This window comes from Mirounga angustirostris, unplaced genomic scaffold (genome assembly GCF_029215605.1).
Source record: "Mirounga angustirostris isolate CCGP_5_RB_7025 unplaced genomic scaffold, mMirAng1.0.hap1 SCAF_5, whole genome shotgun sequence".
In the NCBI taxonomy this organism is placed as follows: Eukaryota; Metazoa; Chordata; class Mammalia; order Carnivora; family Phocidae; genus Mirounga; species Mirounga angustirostris.
Genome location: NW_026991713.1, coordinates 68,327,159 through 68,352,425, shown reverse-complemented (window position 1 = coordinate 68,352,425; position 25,267 = coordinate 68,327,159). Strand labels below are relative to the sequence as shown.

General features: G+C 37.8%; 1 protein-coding gene across 2 annotated transcripts in view; it reads left to right on the top strand.

Moving 5' to 3' along the window:
• TMEM117 (transmembrane protein 117) overlaps nt 1-25,267 on the top strand; it is a 502,044-nt gene that overhangs the window by 143,819 nt on the left and 332,958 nt on the right. The gene's annotated exons all lie outside the window — the stretch shown is intronic.

Genomic DNA, 25,267 nt, shown 5'->3' with positions numbered 1-25,267 from the left:
CCCCTGGTTAAGGATTTCCCTAATCTGTGTCTTCACAAACAGATTAACAAATTGTATTAATGTTTTAATACAAAGTTGAAGATGACCATGCAGTTGAAAGTGCTACATAGTAAATCACCCCAAAAGTTAGTGGCTTAAAGCCAACCTATTTAGTGGCTCAAAAAGGTATAGAACAGCTCTTTCATTTGCTCATGGATCTGTGGGTCAGCAATTGAGGCTGGCTTGGCTGGGTGTTCTTTAGCCCGTTTTATGGGGCCGTAGTCTGACATGCCTGACGATGGCCTTGCTCACATGTATGTCTGTTGGTTCCTGCTGTCAGCTGGACCGCAAGTGCCCAGTAGGCTCGTACAGATTTGTTGACATGGTGGCAGCATTCCAAAAGTCACAAGAGGGAGTTCCCAGCAGGAGGAAGGCAAGCCCGATGCACAAGCAGTTTTTAAGCTGCTGCGTGTGTCACATTTGTTTATATCCCATCGGGCAAAGCGTGTCACATGGTGGTGAGGAGCATGACCTGACCGGGCCCTAGATGCAGGCACCTATGATAAATTAAGAGTCATTACTATGGCCATCTGTCATATATGTGTCTATGTTTACTTTACTTTTTGGATGTATTTAATTTTGTTTTTGGTCGATTAAATGATCCCCAGTTTATTCATTTGCAGTCTAGAGCATAGACTCTAAATAAAGGAAAAAGAGTGGGGTGGACAGAAAGGAATTACATATATTGAGAGCTCTGGGTGCCAAGAACTTCACAAATGTCATCCCATTTAGCTTTGTGAACTTGGAGTGAAAAGACTGAGATGCAGGGAGGGTAAACAACTTGTCCAAGGTCACAGTTAGCAGGTCACACTCCAGGCTAATAATGATCTTAAAAGCATAAAAAAAAAAAGGAGTAGATAATATCAGTCATGGTACATACACATTAAGGATAGGCACTGTGTTTATTTTTATGTGTTGTTTCACAATGCATAAATAAGATTCTTGCAATGGATGTTTTTTTTTAAAAAAAGCCTGCAAGTCACTCCATTACCCATATGACCTCCCACAAGCTTGTGAAATCGGAATGCTCATAACCAGAGGATATTGAAAACATACCACTATTTTCCTGCTTCTGATTTATCTGAAAGATGTACCTTGACTACTGTATTACATTGACATAGTGTTTTAATCAGGTGCTGAGCACCTGACCTTTTCCACCGCAGTTAATCTCTTTTTATCAGCATCTACTAACATTTCTTTGGGACTTAAAGAAAATCATGACCTTAGGAAAGATTTGATATTCTGGGGTGGAAGAGATTAGAACATAAATTTCCCTTATTGATAGACCCTTTTAGAAACTAATAAAGAGCAAAAGAGGCACCAGAACAGTTTGGATGCAATGCCATGGGTTTGAATGGAAGCATTTGTTACTCAGATTTTGTGTTTTGTTTTGTTTTGTTTTTTTAAACTCTTTGTTACTCAGATTTTGTGTCTGAAAGAGGTAAGGGGAAAGCATTTTGGTCACAATCTGTTACTATTTCTTTGTTATTCTCATTTTTCGTCAGTCATGCAAAATGGAATGTTCGTTTAAAAATCAGCCCACATACTGAAATGTCTTCTTTTATTTGCATAGTGGAACCTTTCCATGACATGGTGGAGGAGACAGACTTTTAAGGAAGTGTCAACAAAGTTGGAGCATTTCCAATCGAAGTTTCTTTGAACTGAAATACATTCCTACCTGACGACTTTATGTGAAGCTTCTCCCTTTGAGATTATTTTTTTTTCATACTTACCCAACATGAATAAAGACTGCAAATGAATAAACTGGGGATCATTTAATAGAAAACAATAGGAAGAAAACGTCCATAAATTCCTACAAATCTCGGCATGCAAAGAATTCACACAGTAGGGGCGCCTGGGTGGCTCAGTCGTTAAGCGTCTGCCTTCGGCTCAGGTCATGATCCTGGGGTCCTGGGATCGAGCCCCACATCGGTCTCCCTGCTCAGCGGGAAGCCTGCTTCTCCCTCTCCCTCTCCCCCTGCTTGTTTTCTCACTCTCACTGTGTCTCTCTCTGTCAAATAAATAAATAAAATCTTAAAAAAAAAAAAAAAAAAGAATTCACACAGTAACTTGAAATTCTCAAGAGTGCTTTATAGATTGATTAGAGAATTTTTAAAGCAGTCATCTTCTGTGCTCACCAAGTAAAGTGTGAGCTGAAAAGTTATTTTAAAGTCATTTTACTGCAAGGAAAACAGCAGGATTCTGCCAGAACCCAGATGCTGGTAAAATTGCAATGAAACACTGAAAATTATGAGGTCAAAGCTTTTTATTTATATGAAAATAATTTTTGGATGAAGAAAAGGTGATATGATTTTTCTAAAATATGGCATATTCCAAAGAAACACCAAAAGGCAAATTGGCCAAGTTATTTGTCATGATATATTTTGATAATTGCCCCAAACTTAAGAAATGATAATGAAGACTGTAACTTTTTAGATGTTAATCATGACAGTTTGTTATTTTAAAAGTGCTCATGGGGGCACTGGGGTGGCAGTGGGTTAAGTGTCTGACTCTTGGTTTTGGCTCAGGTAAAGATCTTGGGGTTCTGTCTGGCTCCCGGCTCAGCGGGGAGTCTGCTTAGGCTTCTTTCTCTCTCTCCTGTTGCCCCTCCCCCCTCAAATAAACAAATAAATCTTTTTTTAAAAAAATATTTTATTTATTTATTTTGACACAGAGAGAGAGACAGCGAGGGAGAGACAGCGAGAGAGGGAACACAAGCAGGGGGAGTGGGAGAGGAAGAAGCAGGCTTCCCGCTAAGCAGGGAGCCTGATGTGGGGCTCAATCCCAGGATGCTGGGATCATGACCCGAGCCAAAGGCAGACGCCCAATGACTGAGCCACCCAGGCGCCCCATAAACAAATAAATCTTAAAAAAATAAAAGTGCTTGTGAAATGTTAATTGTGGTATGATTATTTTTTACTGATTTTATTTTCAAATATTGTTTTGTATATTGAGTATTATTTTGGAAGGAAAGCTGTAGCAACAGCAATCAGTCTGTAATTAGTGCCAGATACATTGATAAAAAAATCAAGATGTTAGTAAACAAATGATAGAAACTGAAAATGAAGGTAATTAAAAGAAGGTAACTTCCAAAACAAATCAAGATGAACTGAGTCTGAAATCCAAACGAGCTTCCTACTTTGGCTCACTGGGGCCACACTGACTGCTGACATAAGAGGCCCATGCTGGAAGATACACCCCATCAGTGAGAGATCCGGAGTGGACACCTCAAACTCAAAATTCTGTACTTTATCAGTTCAGTAGCATTTTGTCAACGAAACATTATAATTCCATTATACCTGAATTCCAAGTCACTGTCCCACTTGTTTTAAGTTGTCATTTTGGGGGTCACACATTTTATTGGAAAAGAATAGAAGCCATTGAATAAATATTTATTTTAATGGGATCTGAGATGTAATACACCAAGAAAAATGACATTCGATTAAAATGGAGAGAATGACTATAAAATTATTCTTTTTTTCACTTGTTTTAACAACTTCACATATAATATACATATTACATATTAATTGTATATATTGTTTAAATGTTATTTTGTTTAATGTTCATTGCTAATGTTAAAATGTTAGATGTTAAAAGCAACTTTGATTCATTATAGAAATTTTTGAAATACAAAAACTTACAAAGAAGAAATAAAAATATAATAGATGTAATCATGATTAACTTTTTGGTATAAATATGCTGAGGATTATTTTCTCTTTAGTTGCCTTCTTTTTTTGAATGATGGTGGAGCTGGATAAATAACTAGAGGTAACTATTATTTTCCTTTGGCATTTTGAAGATACTATTCTGTTGTCCTATTGAATCTATTGCTACTGATGTCTTCATAATTTTATAATTTTATTCTTTTCTAGACAATGATGTTTTCCCCTTCATTACTGTTTTTAAGATCTCTTTGTGTTTGAAGATCCACATTTCACTACAGCATGCCTAAATGTGGATTTCTTTTCATTTATCTTGCTTAGAATTTTGGGGGATTCCCAAATTCTAAAATTAACATCTTTTGTGAATTTTGGAAAATTCTTAATCATTATTTCTTTAGAAATTGTCTTTTCCTTAGGTCCATAATATAATTTTTGGAATTTCAGTAAGATAAAAATTTTACCAATTCATCTCATTCTCTTTCCCTCTTCTCATTCTACATCTTTGTATTTTTCTGTGTCATATTACATATTATCCACAGATGTTTCCCAGGTAACTAATTCTCTCTCAAAACTCTGAACTGAACTCCTGCTATTTAACGTATTAATTGGATTTTAACTTTCAGATTATATTCATCGTTTCCTTAAGTTTTGCTTTATTTCATTTTATTGTCAAATCAGCCTTTTTCCTCCTTCTGTACTGTTTGTGAGCTTAATTATGTTCCCCCTAAATTCATGTGTTTAAGTCTTAACCCCCAGTAGCTCAGAATGTGACTGTATGTGGGGACTGGGCTTTTATTTTTATTATTTATTTATTTATTTATTTATTTTTAGATTTTATTTATTTTTGCGAGAGAGAGAGAGCGAGCGCACGCACACCTGTGTGAGCAGGGGGGCAGAGGGGCACAGGGAGAAGCAGTCTCCCCTCTGAGCAGGGAGCCCGATGCGGGACTCGATCCCAGGACCCCGAGATCATGACCTGAGCCGAAGGCAGACGCTCAACTGACTGAGCCACCCAGGTGCCCAGGACTGGGCTTTTAAAGAGGTAATTAAGGTAAAACGAGGTCATATGGCTTGGTCCTAATCCAGTATGACTGGGGTCTTTATAAGAAGAGGAGATTAGGACACCAGATGCAACCACAGGAGTTGGCTATGTGGATACACTACAGGAAGATGGCCACCTGTCCTCAAGGAGAGAGGTCTTAGAAGAAACCAAACCTTGGACTTCAAGCCTCCAGAACTGCTAAAAAAATAAATGTGGTTTAAGCCACCCATTCTGTAGTATTTGTTATGGCAGTCCTAGAAAATTAATACACATACTAGGATATTTGGTTTTGGTGTGGTTTCTATTTATTTTTAAATCTTGTTTATTATTTTGAACATATTTTGATCTACCCTCTAGTTCTTTGTTTCCATTGTCTTGTGTGGCCCATACATTTTATTGTGAACTGATCTCTCAGTGAGGCTTTTAGTTAGTGTCTCTCTTCCCCCTTAAAGCGTTCCTGTTTTTATCTTTAGGGTTCTGAATAGAATATTTAAAAAGAGGATTTTTAATAACAGTGACTATATTTGAGTGGTCTTTTTCTAGGAGACTCTGGCTAAATTTTCTCTTTTTTTTTAATCTTTATTGTGGTAAGAACATTGACATGAAATCTAATCTCATTGTTTTTAGGCATACAGTACATTATTGTTGGCTGCAGATACCATGTTGCACAGCAGATTTCTAGAGCTTATTCATCTTGCTTAACTGATACTTGTCACTCCCCATAGCCCCTGGCAACCACTGTTCCACTCTTTGATTCTATGAATTTGGCTATTTTAAATACCTCATAGAGTGGAATTATCAATATTTGTCTTTCTGTGCCTGACTTACTTTACTTACCATATTCCTTAAGGTTCATCTGTATTGTTACATATTGCAGAATTTCCTTCTTTTTAAAGGCTGAATGGAGTTTCATTGCATGCATGCATACCACACTTCTTTGTCTCTTCATCCACGGATGAACATTTAGGATGTTTCCATATTGTGGTGATTGTGAACAGTACTGCAGTGCACATCAAGGGCTAATATCTCTTCAAGATGCTGATTTCTTTCTTTTTTTTTTTTTTAAGATTTTATTTATTTGACAGAGAGTGACACAGCAAGAGAGGGAACACAAGCAGGGGGAGTGGGGAGAGGGAGAAGCAGGCTTCCCGCAGAGCAGGGAGCCCGATGCGGGGCTCGATCCCAGGACCTGAGCCGAAGGCAGACGCTTAATGACTGAGCCACCCAGGCACCCCCAAGATGCTGATCTCAGTTCTTTTGGATAAATACCCAGAAGTGGGATTGCTGGATCATATGGTAGTTTTATTTTTAATATTTTTGAGGAACCTCTGTACTTTTCCATAGTGGCTGCACCATTTTGCATTCCCACCAACAATGTGCAATGGTTCCAATTTCTCCACATCTTTGTCCACACCTGGTTTGTTTTTTTGCCATCCGACACCTGACAGATGATCTCTCATTGTGGATTTGATTTTCATTTCCTTGATAATTAGTGATGTTGAGCATTTCTTCATATATCTGTTGGCCATTATATGTCTTTTTTGGAGAAATGTCTGTTCAAGTCCTTCACCCATTTTTAAAAACTGAGTTATTAGTTGCTTTACTATTGAGTTGTAAGAGTTCCTCATATTTTTTTGGAGATTAACTCTTTATCAGATATATGGTTTGCAAATATTTTCTCCCACTCCATAGTCTGCCTTTTCACTCTACTGATTGTTTCCTGTGCTGTGCAGAAGCTTTTTAATTTAATGTGGTCCCATTTGTTTATTTTTGTTTTTGTTTCCTGTATTCTGCTGTCATGTTCATGAAATCATTGCCAAGACCAATGTAATGATGATTTTTTCCCTATGTTTTCATCCAGGAGTTTTACAGTTTCAGGTATAATGTTTAAGTTTAATCCGTCTGAGTTGATTTTTGTGTGTGGTATAAGTGTCCAATTTCATTCTTTTGCATGTGGATGTCTAGTTTCCCCAGCGCCATTTCTTGAAGACACTATCCTTTCCTCATTGTGTAATCATAGCACCCTTGTCAAAGATCATTTGACTGTATATGCATGGATTTATTTTGGGGCTCTCTATTCTGTTACATTGGTCTATGTGTCTGTCTTTACACCAGTATCATAACTTTTTTTTCTATTATTTTATTTTATTTTATTTTATTTTATTTTTTTTTTTTTAAAGATTTATTTATTTATTTGAGAGAGCGAGAATGAGAGAGAGTACATGAGAGGGGGGAGGGTCAGAGGGAGAAGCAGGCTCCCCGCTGAGCAGGGAGCCCGATGCGGGACTCGATCCCGGGACTCCAGGATCATGACCTGAGCCGAAGGCAGTTGCTTAACCAACTGAGCCACCCAGGCGCCCCTCTATTATTTTATTTTTTTAAGTATTTATTTGAGAGAGAGAGAGCATGAGTGAGGACTGTTTTAATTACTATAGCTTTGTAATAGATTCTGAAATCAGAAGTTTGATGCCTCTACCTTTACTTTTTTCCCTTAAGATGGATTTGGCTCTTTATGGTCTTTTGTGGTTTCTTATGAATTTTAGAATTTTTTTTCTATTTTTCTAAAAAATGCCATTGGCATTTTGATAGGAGTTACATTAAGTCTGTAGATTATTTTGGGTACTGTGGACATTTTAATAGTATTAAGTCTTCCAATCCATGAACAGGGGATATCTTTCCATTTGTTTGTATCTTGTTTAATTTCTTTCATCAGTATTTTGTGGTTTTCACTATATAAGTCTTTCACTACCTTAGTTAAGTTTATTTCTTAAGTATTTTATTCTTCTTGATGCTATCGTAAATGAGATTCTTTTCCTAATTTCCTTTTCAGATAGTCCATTGTTACTGTATAACAATGCAACTGATTTTTATATGTTGATTTTGTATCCTGCTGCTTTACTGAATTCATTTATTCTGACAATATTTTTAATCTACATACAAGATTATGTTATATACAAATAGGAACAATTTTACTTCTTTTACAATTTGGATGCCTATTATTTCTTTTTCTTACATAATTGTTCTGTCTAGGACTTCCAGTACTAGGTGAAATAGAAGCGGTGAGAGTGGGCATTTTTGCTTTTTTCCTAATGTTAAAGGAAAAGCTTTTGAGTATGATGGTATTTGTGGGCTTTTTGTATATGACTCTTGTTATATTTAGGTAATTTCCTCTATTCCTAGTTTGTTCAGGGTTTTTATCATGAAAGGGTGTTGAATTTTGTCAAATACTCTTTATTTTGCATCTGTTGAGATAATCGTGTGATTTTTTTATCCCTTATTATGTTAATGTGGTGTATCACATTCTTGGCTGGCAGGTTTTTTTGTTTGTTTCCTTTAGCACTTTTAAAAAAAAATTTTTATTATATTATGTTAGTCACCATACTCCTTTAGCACTTTGAATATGAATATATTAGCCCACTACCTTCTGTTCTGCAGGGTTTCTATTGAAAAATTCACTGGTAGTGTTATTGTGGTTCCCTTGTATGTGACAAGTCACTTTCCTTTTGCTTCTTTCAAAATTCTCTCTTTGTGTTTGACTTTTGAAAATTTGATTATTATATGTCTTGGTGTGAATTTATTTGGGTTTATCTTTTTTTGGGTTTCATTGAGCTTCCTGGATCTATATGTCTCTTTTCTTCTCTAGACTTGAGATGTTTTCAGTCATTATTACTTTGAATAAATTCTCTTGTCCTTTTTCTTTCCTCACTTTCTGGGACTCCGTAATGTGTGAAACAGTCTACTTGTTGATATCCTATATGTCCCTTAAACTTTCTTCATTCTTTTTTCATTTCTTTTTCTCCTTTGAATTATTTCTAATGACGTCTTTGAGTTTGCTAATTCTTTCTTCTATTTCTTCTAGTTTGTTGTTGAATTTTTCTGCTGAATTTTACGGTTCAGTGATTGTGTTCTCAGCTCCATGATTTCTGTTTGACACTTAAAAAAATTCTATCTCTTTGTTGAGATTGTCACTTTGTTAATTTTTTAATTTTATCTTGACCTATCTTGAGTGATTATTACAATTATTTTGAATTCTCTGTCAGGTAAATCATATAACTCCTTTTTCTTTAAAGTCAGTTTCTGGAAATGTATCTTGTTCCTTTGTAACATCTTTGCCTGTTCCTCATTCTTCTTGATGTCTTTGTTGGGTTTCTGTACACTAGACAAAGTAGGTACCCCTCCCAGTCTTCACAGAGCAGACTTGTACAGAAGAAGATCCCCACCAATCAGCCTGACTGGAGATTCTGGGGGCCTGTGTCCTTGACCTGACCTGTCAGAACTGTGAAAACTGATAAGACAGATGCTAATTCTTTAGGCATCCCTGGAGAGGTTGGGGTACTGGACACATAGACCAACTCTTTCCTTCTCCAAGAGAGATCAAAGAGTTGGGATTTTTCATCCACTAATTGTGTTGAGCAAAGGGAGGATTTATGGTTTCTGCCAGCCCAAAGTGTCACCTTCGTTCTCCCCGAGAGGCTACTAGACTGTGCCAGACCTAGTCAGAGCTACAAGATTGGCAAGACAGATGATAATTCTTTGTGTGGTTCTAGAGAAGTTGGGTCACTGGGCATACAGATCAACTCTTTTCCTCGCCAGGGGGAAACTGAGCTGGGATTTTTCACCCACCTATTCTATGCTAAGCAGCAGGGAGGATCTATGGTGTCTACCAGCCCAAGTCAACATCTCCGTTTTCCCCTGGGTGGCTAGTTTGTGCTGGACTGGTCAGAGCTCCAATTCAAGGCAGAAACCATTTCTCTGGGGAACCCCTGCTGGACATGTGAACCAATTCCTACCCTCCTGAGTGAAACTTGGGGTTAGAGAGTCTCTTCCTGATCATATGGACAGGGACTCTGGCAAGAGGGTGTTCAGTTCTCCCTACTGGCTTCAGTGAGTCTGGTTTCTCATTCTCCCATGGTGCCGAAGCCTTTCAGTTCATTTCTGGATTTCTCACAAAGGGAATTTTTTCCGTGAATTATTGCTGAATTGGTGTGTTTGTGGGGGGAAGGAAGGTTCAGGGCTTCCTACTGTGCCATTTACTGGTGTTACTCTCCTATTTTCTAGTTGTTTTGTGTCTTGGGAGACTTGTATGCCATAGATGAGTTTAAAAAATAATAATCCAATGGATAAAAATTGAATCTCATTTTAATTTGTATTATTTTGTGTACCAATGAATTAGAACTTATTATATACATATCAACAATATGCAGTTCTTCTGTTGTAAAGTTAGGGTGAGGGTTCATATTCATCTCCTGGAAAAAAAAAATGAGTGCATTTATCAGCCTACATTCAGTTCTGATTCAGTGTTATCTATTTCTGAGCTCTGTTATATCTGCAAGTTATAAGTCTTTCTTGGCCTCCTCTGGAAAGTTGAAAATTAATATTCATTTCTATATTTGGCAGGAAAACGCATAAGTGTTTGAAGATGGAGTGGAATCTTGTTTTCAACTCTATTTAATACCTACAATTAATCATAGAAAACCACCAAGTTTAATTTGTCAGGATAGTGTTACCATATACTTGTTTTGTAACAAGTAAAATAATATACTCCTTTTTTGTTGAAACTCCTTTAGAATCTTAGACTAAGCCTTAGGAAAGAAACTGGTGGTATGGAAATCACAGACACTTGAATACATTGTGATATTTGAGAAGTTTCAGTTAAGTATCTTCTTATAAAAGAGTAAAATAAAATACTTGTGACAGGAGGTCTTCCCAGAAAGGGCACATGAGATTTATCTGTAGATTTAAAAAAATATATGAGATGCTTGGCAGCATCTGCAAAAGAGGGGTTTAGAGATGTATATTTGTGTTATTTAACCCTTGTTTTAGAACTCCTCACAACATGTAGAAGATTGTGATTTACAAAGTTTAGCATATATAAAATGCATATATATAATACACAGTTTTCAAATTTTAATGACTAAAATTTGGCAATGTCATAATTATTACATTAACATTGTAGTGTTTCATTTGTTGTGGTGGTTTTTCTTTAGGAAACCAGTTATTAAATTGCTTCGATTCGAATGAAGGCATTTAGACTTGAGAAATATGATAGATTATATACTGCATTAGAAAGTTCTAGAAATGATTGCACCAAATATTTAACAATGGTTACCCATGGGAATTGCATGAGGGAGGGTTAGGTTAATTGGGGGTTGCTCTAAATGATAACTGGTATTTTTCAAAGCTATTACAAGTATGTGTTTTAGTGTTTGCTAAATATAACACATAAATGAAAAGCCACTGCTTTGTAATTACAAGCAACCTTTTTTTTTTTCAAATGAAATTTCTAAGCTGGAGATGGGAAATAGATGTCACCTTAGGACCCAACTCCATTTGATAGGTAGTGACTACGTGGGGGCAGTATTTTAAATAGAATTCAAAGACCCTCTCTGTGCTCAGTGGGAAATATAATTTTTCAAAAAGTGATGTTTACAATAGGCAAGGTGAACAGGAGGGGTAGCACCAGGGGTGTTTATTGGCCCTTCTGCAGGTGCTAATAAGATAGCACATGCTACATCCACTCTGTTATTATTCGGTCCTCATAAAATGTTTAGAAAATAGATACAGATGGGCACAACCTTATTCCTTCCAGCTCTCTTTTCATGTTTCTGGGACAGGTTTTTAGAACTTATACTCTTGGGCATATATTTCTATTATTCATTGTTTTCTAGGCACTGCTCTTGTGCAGACCTTACTGGAATGGGAATCAGGCCAACCAGCAGTTTTACACTTATGGCTTCCTGATAACTCACTTGTATTTGAAATTTAGTTTTGTTTTCACAGATGTGAGACCTAGAATCTCTCTACTGCTACATTTTCTTTAACTGCAGTATCAGTTTACATTCTACAGGTTATTTTACCCAGGGCTGGTTTCTCCTTTTTTCAACAACCGGAGTAACTTAACATTTGGGTATCAGAGATTGCAGCTCTGATTTATAAGATTCCAATCACACAGGTGACCTCTTTTAATTTGAAAATATTTATTTTTCTGGACAATTCTCCTCTCTGTTAGGGGATTCTCTACTTAGCTTCTTAAGCCTTCTTAAGCCTTAAGCAAAGCTCTTTTTAGTGAATTCCAGCTCCATAGAACCTGTCCCTCTATTCCCCAAATTCTTGTTCATATTTATTATTATTTCAATTTCTGCCTAAGATTTCAAACAACAACATGGAATATTTTACCCTCATTTAGAAGCCTAGATCTTAAAATCTCTCTTATTTTCAGGATCAGTGGCCTTTTCTGAGTCCTAAAGTAGTAGATTTTTTAATTTCTGTGTTATTTCTACATACTTTAAATGCAGTGCATTTGAATCAGACAGTGACTATATTATATACTTGTTCTCAGATAGCATTTCAGGCTATATCTCCAAAATGGGAAACATGCCTTTTGGTGAGATTTAAACTAGTACATAAATCAGAGCCAACGTTTCCTAATGTGGATGCTGATCTGCCTTAGGAAATATTTATTATAAGAAAATTGATTAAAAAAAATTCTTAAAGGCAGTTCTTGGAGTGGAAGGTGTTACAGCAGTGGATCATCATCCCTCAGTCTAGACCACTAGCATTCCTGGCAGCTCTTAGCCTGCTGCCTGCTTTAAGCCCACATGAGAAATGTGGACGAACATAGGTATTGAGGGTCAAGTGAATCTGACATCTTTTTTCTTGCAGTTTCAGAAATTAGACTTTAAACCATTTTGTTATCCAAAAATGACTTCAAGGTAACTCCACATTTCCTTTTAAAATTCTGTCATGAGATATTTCATTATCCTCTGGAGTTTTAGAAAATGAATTTTAGCCCTACTGGCTTTTAATCTAAAAGGCGAGAACATTTAGAAAATGATCCTGTATTTAAACGTTTTTATACCTCACACTCTAAAAGTTTTTGTATAGTTTATGATATCATAGTCCATTCCTCTGAAATGTACACATTAACAGGATTTTCATGCATCTTTAATTCATTAAAATTTAGTATTTAATGTGCTGGATCTTTGATCCAAGGATCTCAAAACATCTTGCCTGTCTCTATTAGCTCATTATTTTTTCAGTATATCCCTGTGAGGTAGTTGTTAAGTATTATTCCATATTTTACAAATGAGGTACAAATGAAACTGAGAGAGGCTTAAGGGACTTGCTTCAAGTCCCAGAGCAAGTTAATAGCAGAAAAGCAATAAAGGCATAGTTCCCTGGCTCCAGAGATTTTCAACCTTTTCTCAGACTATATCCCTAATTCTGCTCTAAAATGCTACATTGTCCATGAAAATTAGCATATTATTACATGCTCAGTGCTTTCAGAAATTAAAATGGACCTAAGAGGAATTTAATGAAATATCTCTTTCTATTACACTTCGATTAGGTTTCTGGGGAAATACATGTGATCAAAGTGTCCTTACTGCTCATAGGTAGGTATTTCTTTTTGTCCAGTCATATAAGGAATGTTGAAAGAGGGGATCAGAAATAGTAGCCAAAGGAGAATATGGTGATTTTAAGTGTGGTTGAGATTAATGGTGATTTCCTTTCTGATGGAGAATTTTGCAAGCTCGGAGATTTTTCCATTAATTAGCAGGTTGTTCATCCTTCAAAGTCACTGAACCATAAAGTCATCAGTTGTTAGTGTTATTAGGGACCTTAGGATTTTCTGGGAGTGTCCATAAAATGTACGACTTTGCTCCAGAGTATGCTTGCCAAGTCATCACATGGTCTGTGCTTGAGCGCTTTGGGAGATGGAAAGTTATCTGTAAGAATCTTTATTCCCCTGGTGAATAATTATAATAAATCCACAAGTATTTATTGATCCCTGTATTTATACTTAATATACATTTCAAGAAATATAAGATAATGAAAGAAATATAAGATAATGTCTCTGACCTTGAGAACCTTGGCCAAGTTAATTTCTATGCCTCAGTTTCCTCATCTATATAATGAGGAATTGACTTGTTTTGAGGATTACATGAGTCAAATAAAAGCATTTAGGAGAGCGCCCACTATATAGTAAGTGCTCAGTGAATGTCAGTTCTTATTATCTATGGACAAGATGAGAGAGACAGAGAGAGAGAGAGGAAGGGAGAGGGAGAGGGAGAGCGTACTTGCCATTCTGCCTTCTTATTGTGTTCTTCAGCCCATTGCCTTAGATCAGCCCATCATCATTTCTCATTTGAATTACTGCTGTAGCCTCCAATATGGTCTCCTTGTTTCCAGTCTTAGCCTTTGCAATCCGTTTTTCCACATTGAAGCAAAAGAGAACTTAATAAAATGAAAGTCTGAGCATGTTAATCACCATCTTAAAATTTACTGCTCTTCATTTACTTCAGTATGAACCAGTTTGTGTGACTGACAACAGCCTTGGTGATCTAGCTCCTGACTGCTTCTTCAGGCTTATTTATAGTATGCCTGTCCTTTGACTTATATTGCAAATTCTGAAATGTAGACAAATGTGCTGGCTCCCCATGGTCTCTCAGGCCTGCAGATCTCTAGGTCTGGCCTGAGCTCCATTCCACTTTCCATCATCTGACCCTGTTCCACTTCCTTTCCTCAGCCTTTCTTCTACTCATCTGTCATGGTTCAGTTTATATACCTCCTCCAAGAAGTCACTTTTGATCCCTAAGGTGCTCTCAATGACTTTAATTCCTACCTTCCTACCTACTTACCACATTCAATTACAATAACACTTTTGACTCCCTCCACCTCTAAACACGAGAGCCTTGAGATCAGGGACTGTATCTTATTCATTGGTCTTTCCCTAGAGTCTAATTCTTAACACATGAGAGGTAATAAATGTGTGTTGAAAGAATAACAACAGACAACAACGTGGAATAACTGTTTAATAATTGCTTCAGACAAAGTACAATAAAAGTTAGAGAAAGCAGAGAAAGAATCAGAGATGGTGGCATTTGAGCTAGACAGAGTCTTTTTCTTGATCTTCCTGAAATAAAAGTATTCAAATAAAACTCTAGGACATCAGTTAGTCCAACTGTAGCCTTTGTGCCAGAATGTAATCCCAATTTAGCCACTTCCTCGCTGTAAGATATTATACATCTGTAAAATGGATTATTATAATAGCATCTGTCACTGTACTATATACCTCAGCTAATTGAACTAATCTTCAACTCTTTCAAGGGATAGATGAAGCAGATGTAAACTGTTTTTATCAACCCGATATCTGGGAACACATATATTCTTCTTTTTTTTTTTTTTAAGATTTTATTTATTTGAGAGAAAGAGAGAGAATGAGAGACAGAGAGCACGAGAGGGAAGAGGGTCAGAGGGAGAAGCAGACCCCCTGCTGAGTAGGGAGCCCGATGTGGGACTCAATCCCGGGACTCCAGGATCATGACCTGAGCTAAAGGCAGTCGCTTAACCAACTGAGCCACCCAGGTGCCCGGGAACATGTATATTCTTGGCATATACCCTAGACCCTTGTGTTTAGGGTTCAGGATTGAGTGGAAAGCCTTTGAGAAGATGGAAGGGTGAAAGGTGTGAGAAGAAAATGGAAGGGAAATGAAAACTTTATCACTATATTATCTGTCTTAGGGAGCAGATATAGAATTCTGTTGAGTGTCCAACTCTTGGTTTCAGCTCAGGTCGTCTTCTCAGGGTTGTGATCTCAGGGTTGTGAGATCAGATCCTGTTACAGGCTTTGCTCTCAGTGTGGAGTCTGCTTGAGATTCTTTCTCCCTCTGCCCCTCCTGCTTGTGTGTGAATGCTCTCTCTCTCTCTCAAATAAATAAATAAGTCTTTAAAAAATAAATAAAATGACTGTAGTTAAGATGTTTTTTTTCAAACTCTAGTTTGATCATGAGAATGTTGGTTTTATTGTGAGAATGTTATGACAATGAAGATGTCAATGTGGAATATTTAGATATTCTTAATCCTGCTATACTTGGGACCAACCTGGGTCTACTGGGTGGCCTGTGAATATCTTCTGGATGGAGTTAAGATCTTGAAATTTAAAAATGCAAAATTTAGGGGGCACCTGGGTGGCTCAGTTGGTTGGGCGACTGCCTTCGGCTCAGGTCATGATCCTGGAGTCCCTGGATCGAGTCCCGCATCAGGCTCCCTGCTCGTCAGGGAGTCTGCTTCTCCCTCTGACCCTCCTCCCTCTCATGCTCTCTGTCTCTCATTCTCTCTCTCTCAAATAAATAAATAAAATCTTTAAAAAAAATGCAAAATTTAGTAAATGTGTGTATCTTTCTTTTAGGAGAGAGACCATTGCAGTCTCAAAAGGTCCCATGGCTTAACAACGGTCAAGAACCATTGGTATTTTTGTACTTTCTTCAAAGAGAGTTAGTTAATGAGCTGCAACTCTGAGAAATAGAAGTATGTTTATTAATGACAGACTCCTAAAAATACTTAGTTACAGTAGAATGTCATGATTCAACAAGACTTGATACATCTTTATCTTCTTATATTTGTATTCCTCATTACAACAAAGGAAAGCTTCCTGGGTCAGTTTCAACTTAGCATTTAATGATGTGCAAAAAACTATTCCTATAGAGTAGCTTTTGTATAATCATTAATCTTTGTTATTTTGGCGAACCAGAGATTGGAAAGCAAAATAAACAAACCTACAAATAAACAACAACAAAACAAGGGTAAAGTTCAGGACTTGGGTCATTAACAATGGCTACATAATTCACACATTTTGTATTTTTCTTTATTTTTCTTCTAGTAGTGCATTTTATTTATTTATTTATCTTTAAAGATTATTTATTTATTTATTTGACAGAGACACAGCGAGAGAGGGAACACAAGCAGGGGCAGTGGGAGAGGGAGGAGCAGGCTTCCCGCCGAGCAGGGCCCGATGCGGGGCTCGATCCCAGGATCCTGGGATCATGACCTGAGCCGAAGGCAGACGCTTAACGACTGAGCCACCCAGACACCCCTAGTAGTGCATTTTAAAGCTGCTTTTCCTTTTCAGTGAATTGAAAGGCTTCTAATTATTCCTTCTTCATAGTGAATATATATGCTCAAGGGAAATCACATTGTTTTTATTTGTCTGACACATTATGATTGATAGAAAATGGCCTGTGTTGGGATGGGGAGAGGAGTTGGGATAGGGTTTGATGCACACCTACTGTGTGCTAGGCTCATCATGGATATGCCACACGTTATCTCATTTAACCCATATAGCAGTCCTGTTGTATGTTAGAAGCATACAAGTCACTTTACTACAGGTGAAAAAAAGTAAGGCTTCAGAAATTAAGGAATCTGCTGAAGGTCACACAACTTGCAAAATTGGCCTTTAAACTCAACTTTGACTTTGAAGTCTGTGAGGTTTTTTTCCCCTTGATTAGATACCTTTCGTAAAAACTGGTACCTTTTAAAGGCTTTTTTAGATGCCTTAGTATTTACACAGGAACTGACATTACTGTTACCAGATGAATTGGAACTATTTATCCATGCACTCTGAACTGCTAATAACCTTCAAGGAAGAAAGCATCACTGGTAGGTAGATAGTGGTCTTCTCAGTAGCTAGTACTAGCTAGTGATCTGGACTTTGTGTGATCTGCAGAATACTGAATGATCTGTTAACAACTCAAACATCACTGACACAATAATGGTAATATAACAAGTAGCCAGATAATAAAATTAACAGCCTATGTGATTTTAACGGGTCATCTCTGAAAACTTTCTCTTGTAGCTCTGTCTTTAAATAAGCACATATGTTCTCTAGACAACTTTCACAGATCCTATTTAAGTCACAAGAAAGCTTATAAAATTTTTATCTGAGTCTCTAGGGTTGTTACTAGGGTTATAAACTGAGCTAGGCATGAGCCTGAATTCTAGGTATCTAGGATTTAATCTGAAACAAATATGAGTGATATTAAAACAACAACAGTGAAGTGCCTGGCTGGCTCAGTCAGTAAAGTATGTGACCCTTGATCTCAGGGATGTGGGTTCAAGCCCCACATTGGGCGTAGAGATTACTTAAATAAATAAACTTAAAAAAACATCAACAATGACAGAGATCTTTTATTGTTTTCCCTCTGATTATCAAAGTAATACAAGCCTATTTTAGAAACAAATTTAGTACAATAAAACATTTTTAAGAAAATGAGAATTATCTATGGTTGTTACCCATGATAAATGCTATAAATATTTTAATGCATTTTCTTACAATGATTTTAGTCTATAGTATACTCTCTAAAGTTGAGATTGTACTTTACATACAATTTTTATCCATTTTCACTTGAATTTTTATAAACGTTATTTTAAATGGTTTAAAAAAATGTCAATTTAGTGGATATCTGTGGGATTTTCTGCCCTGCATCATCCTTTCCACTGTCCTATCCTCCACTGTCTACATGGTTACTATAGGAGCAGTCATGTTCTTATTTAACCATATCCCATCTGCTTGCAGCAGAAGTGAGCAGTTGGCCAAACTTAGCTAATTGAACTGCTTCTCCAGAAAAATTTTGAACTTGGGACCTCTCTGGTAGCTGAAGCCCTGGGAGCTTTCTTTGGCCCTATTTGTTGGTCTTAGTGAGAACAAATGAAATTGAAAGTGCTGAGAGCAGATATAAGAGTCAGAAAAAAGCCCCCTGCCAGTGTCTGTAATTCCAATTGTTCTTGAAACTCAGCTTCGTCTCTAGCTCCTGACTCATTTGTTTCACCTTTCTTTGGATGCCTTGAGTCAGTAAATTCTCTTTCTGTTGAAGCTCATTTGAGTTGGGTTTCTTTTGCTTTCTGCAAAATAATCTGCCTTGTACATTAATCTTGGGAGATTATAGATGAGAGAACTGGGGCTCAGAGAGATTAAATAAGCTGGAAAATGGTAGAACTGTGATGGAACCCAGAAATATTTGACTCCGAAGCCTGCACACTCACCATTAGAATTCACATTCCCAGAGCAGAAGTTTTCTGGGACTTCTCTCTTCATGTGCTTCTCTCCAACAAAAATAGCAGCAAGAACAGGAGAAATGTGCAGAGCCACCTGATTCTTTTAGTTTTAATTTAGTTTAACTTTTTTCTTTCTTTGCTGTAGGGACAGAGAATGAATGTAAACAGTAAAGAGATCCTCTTTCTGCCTTTGAGTTTCTGTGTTTCTGCTTGAATATTCCCATTTCTTATTCTCCGTGTATACCCTGCCCATACAACCCAGACTGGTTCTCCTTTGATTGGGACTAGTTATCAACTCCTTTGTTAAAGATGCCTGGATTCTTGCTTCTTTCTTTGCATTCTCCATTGCTCTCATTGCCCTCAGGTTTTCCAGAGAATGCTTACTCGGAAACTGTGCTGTCTCATTATGATTGTCATCATTACCATCATCACTGACAATATTGATGAGTGACTGTCATGGACCTGGCATGAGTTAGGCATTTGATACTTACTATCTCATTTAATTTTTACTAGAAGGCTTTGTAGGTACTTCTACTACTACTCGTCCTATTGATGTCACTATTGTCCCCATTTTCCATAGGAAGAAACTGAGCCTTAGAGAGATTACTTTTCTAAGGTCACATACCTAGTATATGGTGGAGCCCAGATTGGCATCCAGTTCTACTCCCATGGTCCACGCTCATACCCACCCTAAAGTTACTGCTTACAATGGATTCTGTGATAGCCTTGGGGTAAGAGAGGAAGACCAGGAGGCTTTACTCTTATTAGTGCCAGGTTGACTGGCCAGAAGGTTCAGCATTCAGGTCTGTGTTTAAAGGGTTGTGAATTCCAGTAGATAAGACACAATCTACGGCAAAAATCCAGCTCATCTGGTGCAACATACAGATCATTTTGCTGGTAGGATGGTCTAGCATATGACTTACATTATCGCTTGGAAATTACAGAGACAAGGTCACCCAGACATTAGCAGAGGGAAAAGCAAGGACTGCAAAGGTTGTCGTGGCTCCAGCCAAGAGGATAGCTGTCAGTTACAGATCCTTAGAGTCAGCCAAGGAAATAAAGAGATAAATAAAAATGATTTATTGTAAGGAATTGGCTCATGTGATTATGAGGCTGAGGAGTTCCATGATCTACCGTCTGTGAGCTAAAGACCTAAGAAAGCCAATGGTATAAATTTCAGTCCTAGTCCAAAGGCCTGAGAACAAGGAGAACCGATGGTATAAGTCCCAGGCCAAGGGCAGGAGAAGACTGATGTCCTGTTCCAGTCAGTTTGGAGACCAGTTCCCCCTTTCTCTGCCTTTTTGTTCTAGTCAGGCCCTCAACTATTTGAATGATGTCCACTCTCACTGGGCAGGACCATCTGCTTTACTCAGTCCATGAATCCAAATGCTAATCTTGTCTGGAAACAACCTCACAGACATATCCAGAAATGATGTTGAATGTGAGCATCCTATGATCCAGTCAAGTTGACACATAAAATTAACCATCACATAGGCCAAACACCAGGCATTACAAAGACGAATTTCAGAGTGTATCAGCTAATGAGCAAGACCAAAAATTTGGAGATTAGTTCATTTCTTCTTAACCTCTTGCTTGCTGAATGACTTCTAGCAAATTCTTTTACCTTGCTAAGCCTGCATTCTCTTATCTGCAAAACAAGGACAACATCTATCGTACAAATGTTTATTAGAGCTGAAATCAACTAATAATTTATATCTAATGGGATATTATTTTGAAACATTAAGATAAAAATTCTTTGGCTTGAAGAAGGAAGGAGAGTAGGGAATATATCAATCAGGTTCTCTACAGAAACGGAATCGGTAGGGAGTGGAATATTGGTATCAATATCAATGTCTCTATCCGTGATCTATCAATCAAGGAATTGGCTCATGTGATTGTGGGGGTGGTGAGTTTGAAATCTGTAAAGTAGGCTGGCGGACTGAAAGCTCGTGGGCAAGGGACTGATTTGTTGTCATGAAATAAAATTTATTCTTCCTGGGGAAAACCTCAGTTTTAAGGGCTTTCAGTGGGTTAAATGAGGCCCCCACACATTATTGAGACTAATTTCCTTTACTTAAAGTCAACCGGTTGTAGATGTTAGTGGAATCTACAAAATCCCTTCAGAGCAGTAACTAGGTGAGTGTTCGAATAACTAAGCACCACAGCACAGCCAAGTTGATGTGTAAAACTAACCATCACTGAAGGTAAGATGTGAGACACCTGCTGAAGAGAGCCTCTGCTGACATCTTGATTTCACGCTAGAATTGTGGGACAATCATTTCTGTTGTTGAAGGCACCCAGTTTGTGGTACTTTGTTGTGGCGGCCCTAGGAAAAGAATCCAGTCTGTTTATTATTTAAGATGTGTGTTTTGTTCCACTCTAATGACAAGCTCCAGGAAAGCAGGGGTTCCCTGTTTTGTTCCCAGGCATCTTAGAATAGTTCTTGGCATGTGGTAGGCACTCAGTATTTGCTTAGAGCATGAATGAATGAATAGTTACACACCAGTGGCATCCTTGCTGCCTGTATCAGGTGGGTATTATGATCTTCTTGCCAAAGATGAGGAAACTGATCCCTAAGATCAGGCTGCTCAGAATCATTGCAGAATTTGAACCCAGGTTTTCTGAATTCTGCCTCTGATTAAGGTCCGTGTCTGATCTGTAACAGTGGCTCTCAAACATTAGTGGGTGTCAGAATCACCTGGAAGACATGATTTCACTCGTGGAATTTAAGAAATGAAACAGATGAACATGGGGGAGAAAAAGAGGCAAACCAGAACTATAGAGAACAAACCGAGGGTTGCTGGAGGGGAGGTGGGTGGGGGAGGGGATGGGTTAAATGGATCATGGCCATTAAGGAGTGTACTTGTGATGAGCACTGGGTATTGTATGTAAGCGATGTATCACAAAATTCTACTACTGAAACTAATACTATGTTAACTAACTGGAATTTAAATAAAAACTTAAAAAAGAAAAAAAAGAAGCAATCACCTACTCTTTAAAAAAAAAAAATGACCTGGAGGACTTGTGAAGACCCAGATATTCTGATCCAAAAGGTCTGGGGTGCAGCCTGAGAATGCCTAACGAATTTCCAGGTGATGCTTCTGCTGCTGTTTCTGGAATAGCACTTTGAAAACCACTGTGCTCTGTATAATACAGCCACCTGCCTAAGCTTATATGACTTGGTAAGTCTAAGTAGTTCTCTGCATGATCAAACGCTGTGTGACACCACCCAATTCCTTGGGTTGTGTGTATTTCAAAACCTCATGGTTAATCACCTAGTATAGCAAGAAAAATGGACACTTGTATTTCCATTTCTTGCTTACTATTTTTTTCCTTTAATGTTGTGCTTTTATGTGGGTCCTCCTTTTTCTTTCCTTATTTTCTTTGTTCTCCCTCCTCTGAACTTTCTTTATAAGCTCTATTTGTTGTATTGCGGTTTTCCCCCCATGTTCTGTGATATGCTGTGAAAAGTATGTGAAAATAACAATTTAATTAAGCTTACCGTAAATTACCTTGCATCTAGCCTGAGAGCAGCACACAGCCTGCCATAATTCCTATTATTAGCTTCACTTTGGAGGTTTTGTTTGTTGAGGGGCGTCTGAAAAACCTTAGAAACTCAGTCCAGCAAAAAAATTGGGTGACTGCTGTAATAATGTATAAATCAGAGATTTGAGATCTCAGACACAGATGATAAAGTTACCATGGAAGGAATTTTTTTTTCCTCTGGTTGTTATTACGAGTATTACTGGCCATGAAATCTGTCCAGGATAATGCATCGTCTAGCACAGGGGAGGCTGGACTTCAAAAAAAGGTAGAAAATTCAAATCAGAAAAAGCTGCCTTAAATCACTCATTGTTGTATCCATACTGATGTCTTTAATGAAGAAAGAACAAAAACCAAAGAAAGACTTGATTGATTCCTCAAAGAACATACTTTTTCGTCATGATCAAGTGGACAGTGATTAAATTTTGATTTTAAATTTTCTTAGTATTTCTCAAATATAAAATTCTTGGACTGTATGGTTCCAACACTTTTAAATACACACATTCATCTCATAATACGGAAAAGCTTTTGCTCAGAGGAATTTTTTTGTTCTGTGTTGAAATGACAATTAAAACCGCTAGAGGGCACTGTGGATAAACATTTGCACCAAAGATCTCTATAGGCGCTCTAACTTGCTTGAATTTAGTTGTACAGGAAGTCTCTCCAGTTATACCTATATAGTGATCCAGAATTTTGTTTTCAAATTACTTCTTTGGAATTCAAAATGCATTTTTCTCAGAGAAATAAAATGAGTAGCTAGCGGTATGTTCCTAAGTTAACCCTGTTATTTGCTATGTAGAAGTAAACAATGACAAAAGCAAAAAACCCTAGTAAAATTGTGCAACTCATTTAGATATAATGGGGTTTAAAAATCTGAATGTAGAGGCTGTTTTGGGGGGCTGGAGGGGAACAGCTTTAATTCACAGAAGCCTACTAGCTTGAAAATACTGCAAAGTTACAATCTCCACTTCAAAAACAATGGTAAAAGGAAAACAGTGATGAACTGTTAATCTTCCAGTCATTCCCACTAACTAGATTGATAGCTTTAGCCCCTCCCTCCCAGCTCCCTTGTGTTGTGAATGGGGTGGAGTTGACTGGGTTCTGCCTCCCCCTAGAGCCGGCGTGGCTGCTTGCTTTCTGATGACCACTCCCTCTGGCCACTTCTGCTTCCCCACCTGCTTGCTGCTCAGCAGCATTCCTTGCTTCTTTCCTTTATCTTTTTTTTTTTTTTTTCTTTCCTTTATCTTAAAAGGCAGCCAGCTGTCCAGCCAGCTGTGTCATGGGAAGGCATTTCCTCCTGGTCCCAAGCTAGCAAGGGTAATTTCTTCTCGCATCAATCTCCCCAGATCTAGTTTTGGGAATTCACTAAGCTCACTTCCCAGTTGGGAACAGGACCACCCCTGTGGCTGCTGCAGGGTCTCCCTGCTTTCCCTCTGTCCCCCTGCCCTAGGAATGGTTTGCCTTTTCTCCTTTCCTTCTCAACTTTCTTCCTCCTAACTTAATGACTGTTTTGGGAATATCCAATTTTTTTTTCCCTTCTGGGGCTTTCAACTACATTAGTCTACATTTCAATCAGTGGGCATTTTAAACTAAACAGGAAACAAAACATGATTTGACAGTGAATTTCTCATCCTGATGTCTCACCACCCTACTCCTTTTCTCCTTAGCCAGAGTTGAAATCTCCACTCCTTAGCCAGAGTTGAAATCAGTTTTCTTTCTTCTCCTCAGAGCTAATGGGGAGGCAGGTGGAAGTGGATGGTGACCAAAATGTCTGAAGGTGTGTGCATGAGAGGACTGTTGACCAGAGGGGCTCTTTCTCTCTGGATGATGAAAAGTAGTGGGTGAGCACCCTGAATACCACAGATCACCCTCGTAATTTAGGTGTATCCATGTCACCTCAGAGTGCTTGTCAAAAATGCAGATTCCTAGACATGTGGAGTGAGACCCAGGGAAGAGCATTTTATGTATGTATGTATGTATGTATGTATGTATGTATTTATCAGAGAGAGAGAATGAAAACATGAGCAGGGGGAGGGGCAGGGGGGAAAGCAGGCTCCCCGCTGAGAAGGAACCCAATGCAGGACTTGATCCCAGGACCCTGGGACCATGACCTCAGCCGAAGGCAGACACTCAACCCACTGAGCCACCCAGGTGCCCCCCCCAAGGAAGAGCATTTTAAATGAGCATCCAGTGTATAGAGATATGGAATTACTATGCCGTACACCTGAAATTAATGTGACATTATGTGTCAACTATATTCAAATTTCAAACAAACAAACAAATAAGCATGTTTGATGATTCTCATGAGGCCACACATTGGCAAATTACCCAACAGGTCCTCCATCCTCAATCCTCCTTCTGGGCGAATATGTTGTGATTTTAGAGTGTATCTTTTGTTTATGGGTTATTGTTTAAGGCAGCAAATGTGTCACTATCACCAAGGAGACAGGAAAGGTATTTAATTGGTTTGTTTGGTGAGGTTATAAAAAAATAATGTTTAGTAAAGATGGACATTGATTTGATCTGCCTGTTAGAAGTACATGCATAGTATTTCCACCCACACTTTTCACAAAAGAGGAAAGCATTATTCATGAAACCTTCTGTGTTTTTTTTTTTAAGGTGATAAATAATTGAAAGTAAAGGTTGGCATCAATATGCTATGTCAAGCTTTTCTTTTTCTTTCTTTTTTTTTTAAGGGTAATGAGGAGACAGATGGCATTTTTTTTCGATAGATGCCAAAAAAAAAGCTCCCAAATCTCACAGTTGTGGAAGCAAATCTTATATAATTTCCAAAAGCAGAGCTTGGATCCTACTGCCCGTCCTCTATAGCCCTTTAGGACAGTCACTCACAGGGAGAGTAGGTGTGCATATTCTGATTGTCTTTGGATTGGTTAAATAGAGGGCTTTTTGGTTAAAACCAGAGCTTTCTAAGTATGCAGAAAATAAATGTGTGAGAAATGAAAACCAACTGTGCCCAGCTGATTAATTGTGGATACATTTCAAATATGCGGGGGTTTAAATGGATAATAGGGACTACACTAACCCCACCCTGTTACACACTTCAAAATATTTTATCATTTTAGGGTTTCTAGCCTTTTATGACAGCAAAAGGAACATTATTACTTAAACAGAATGACATTAATTTTGGAAA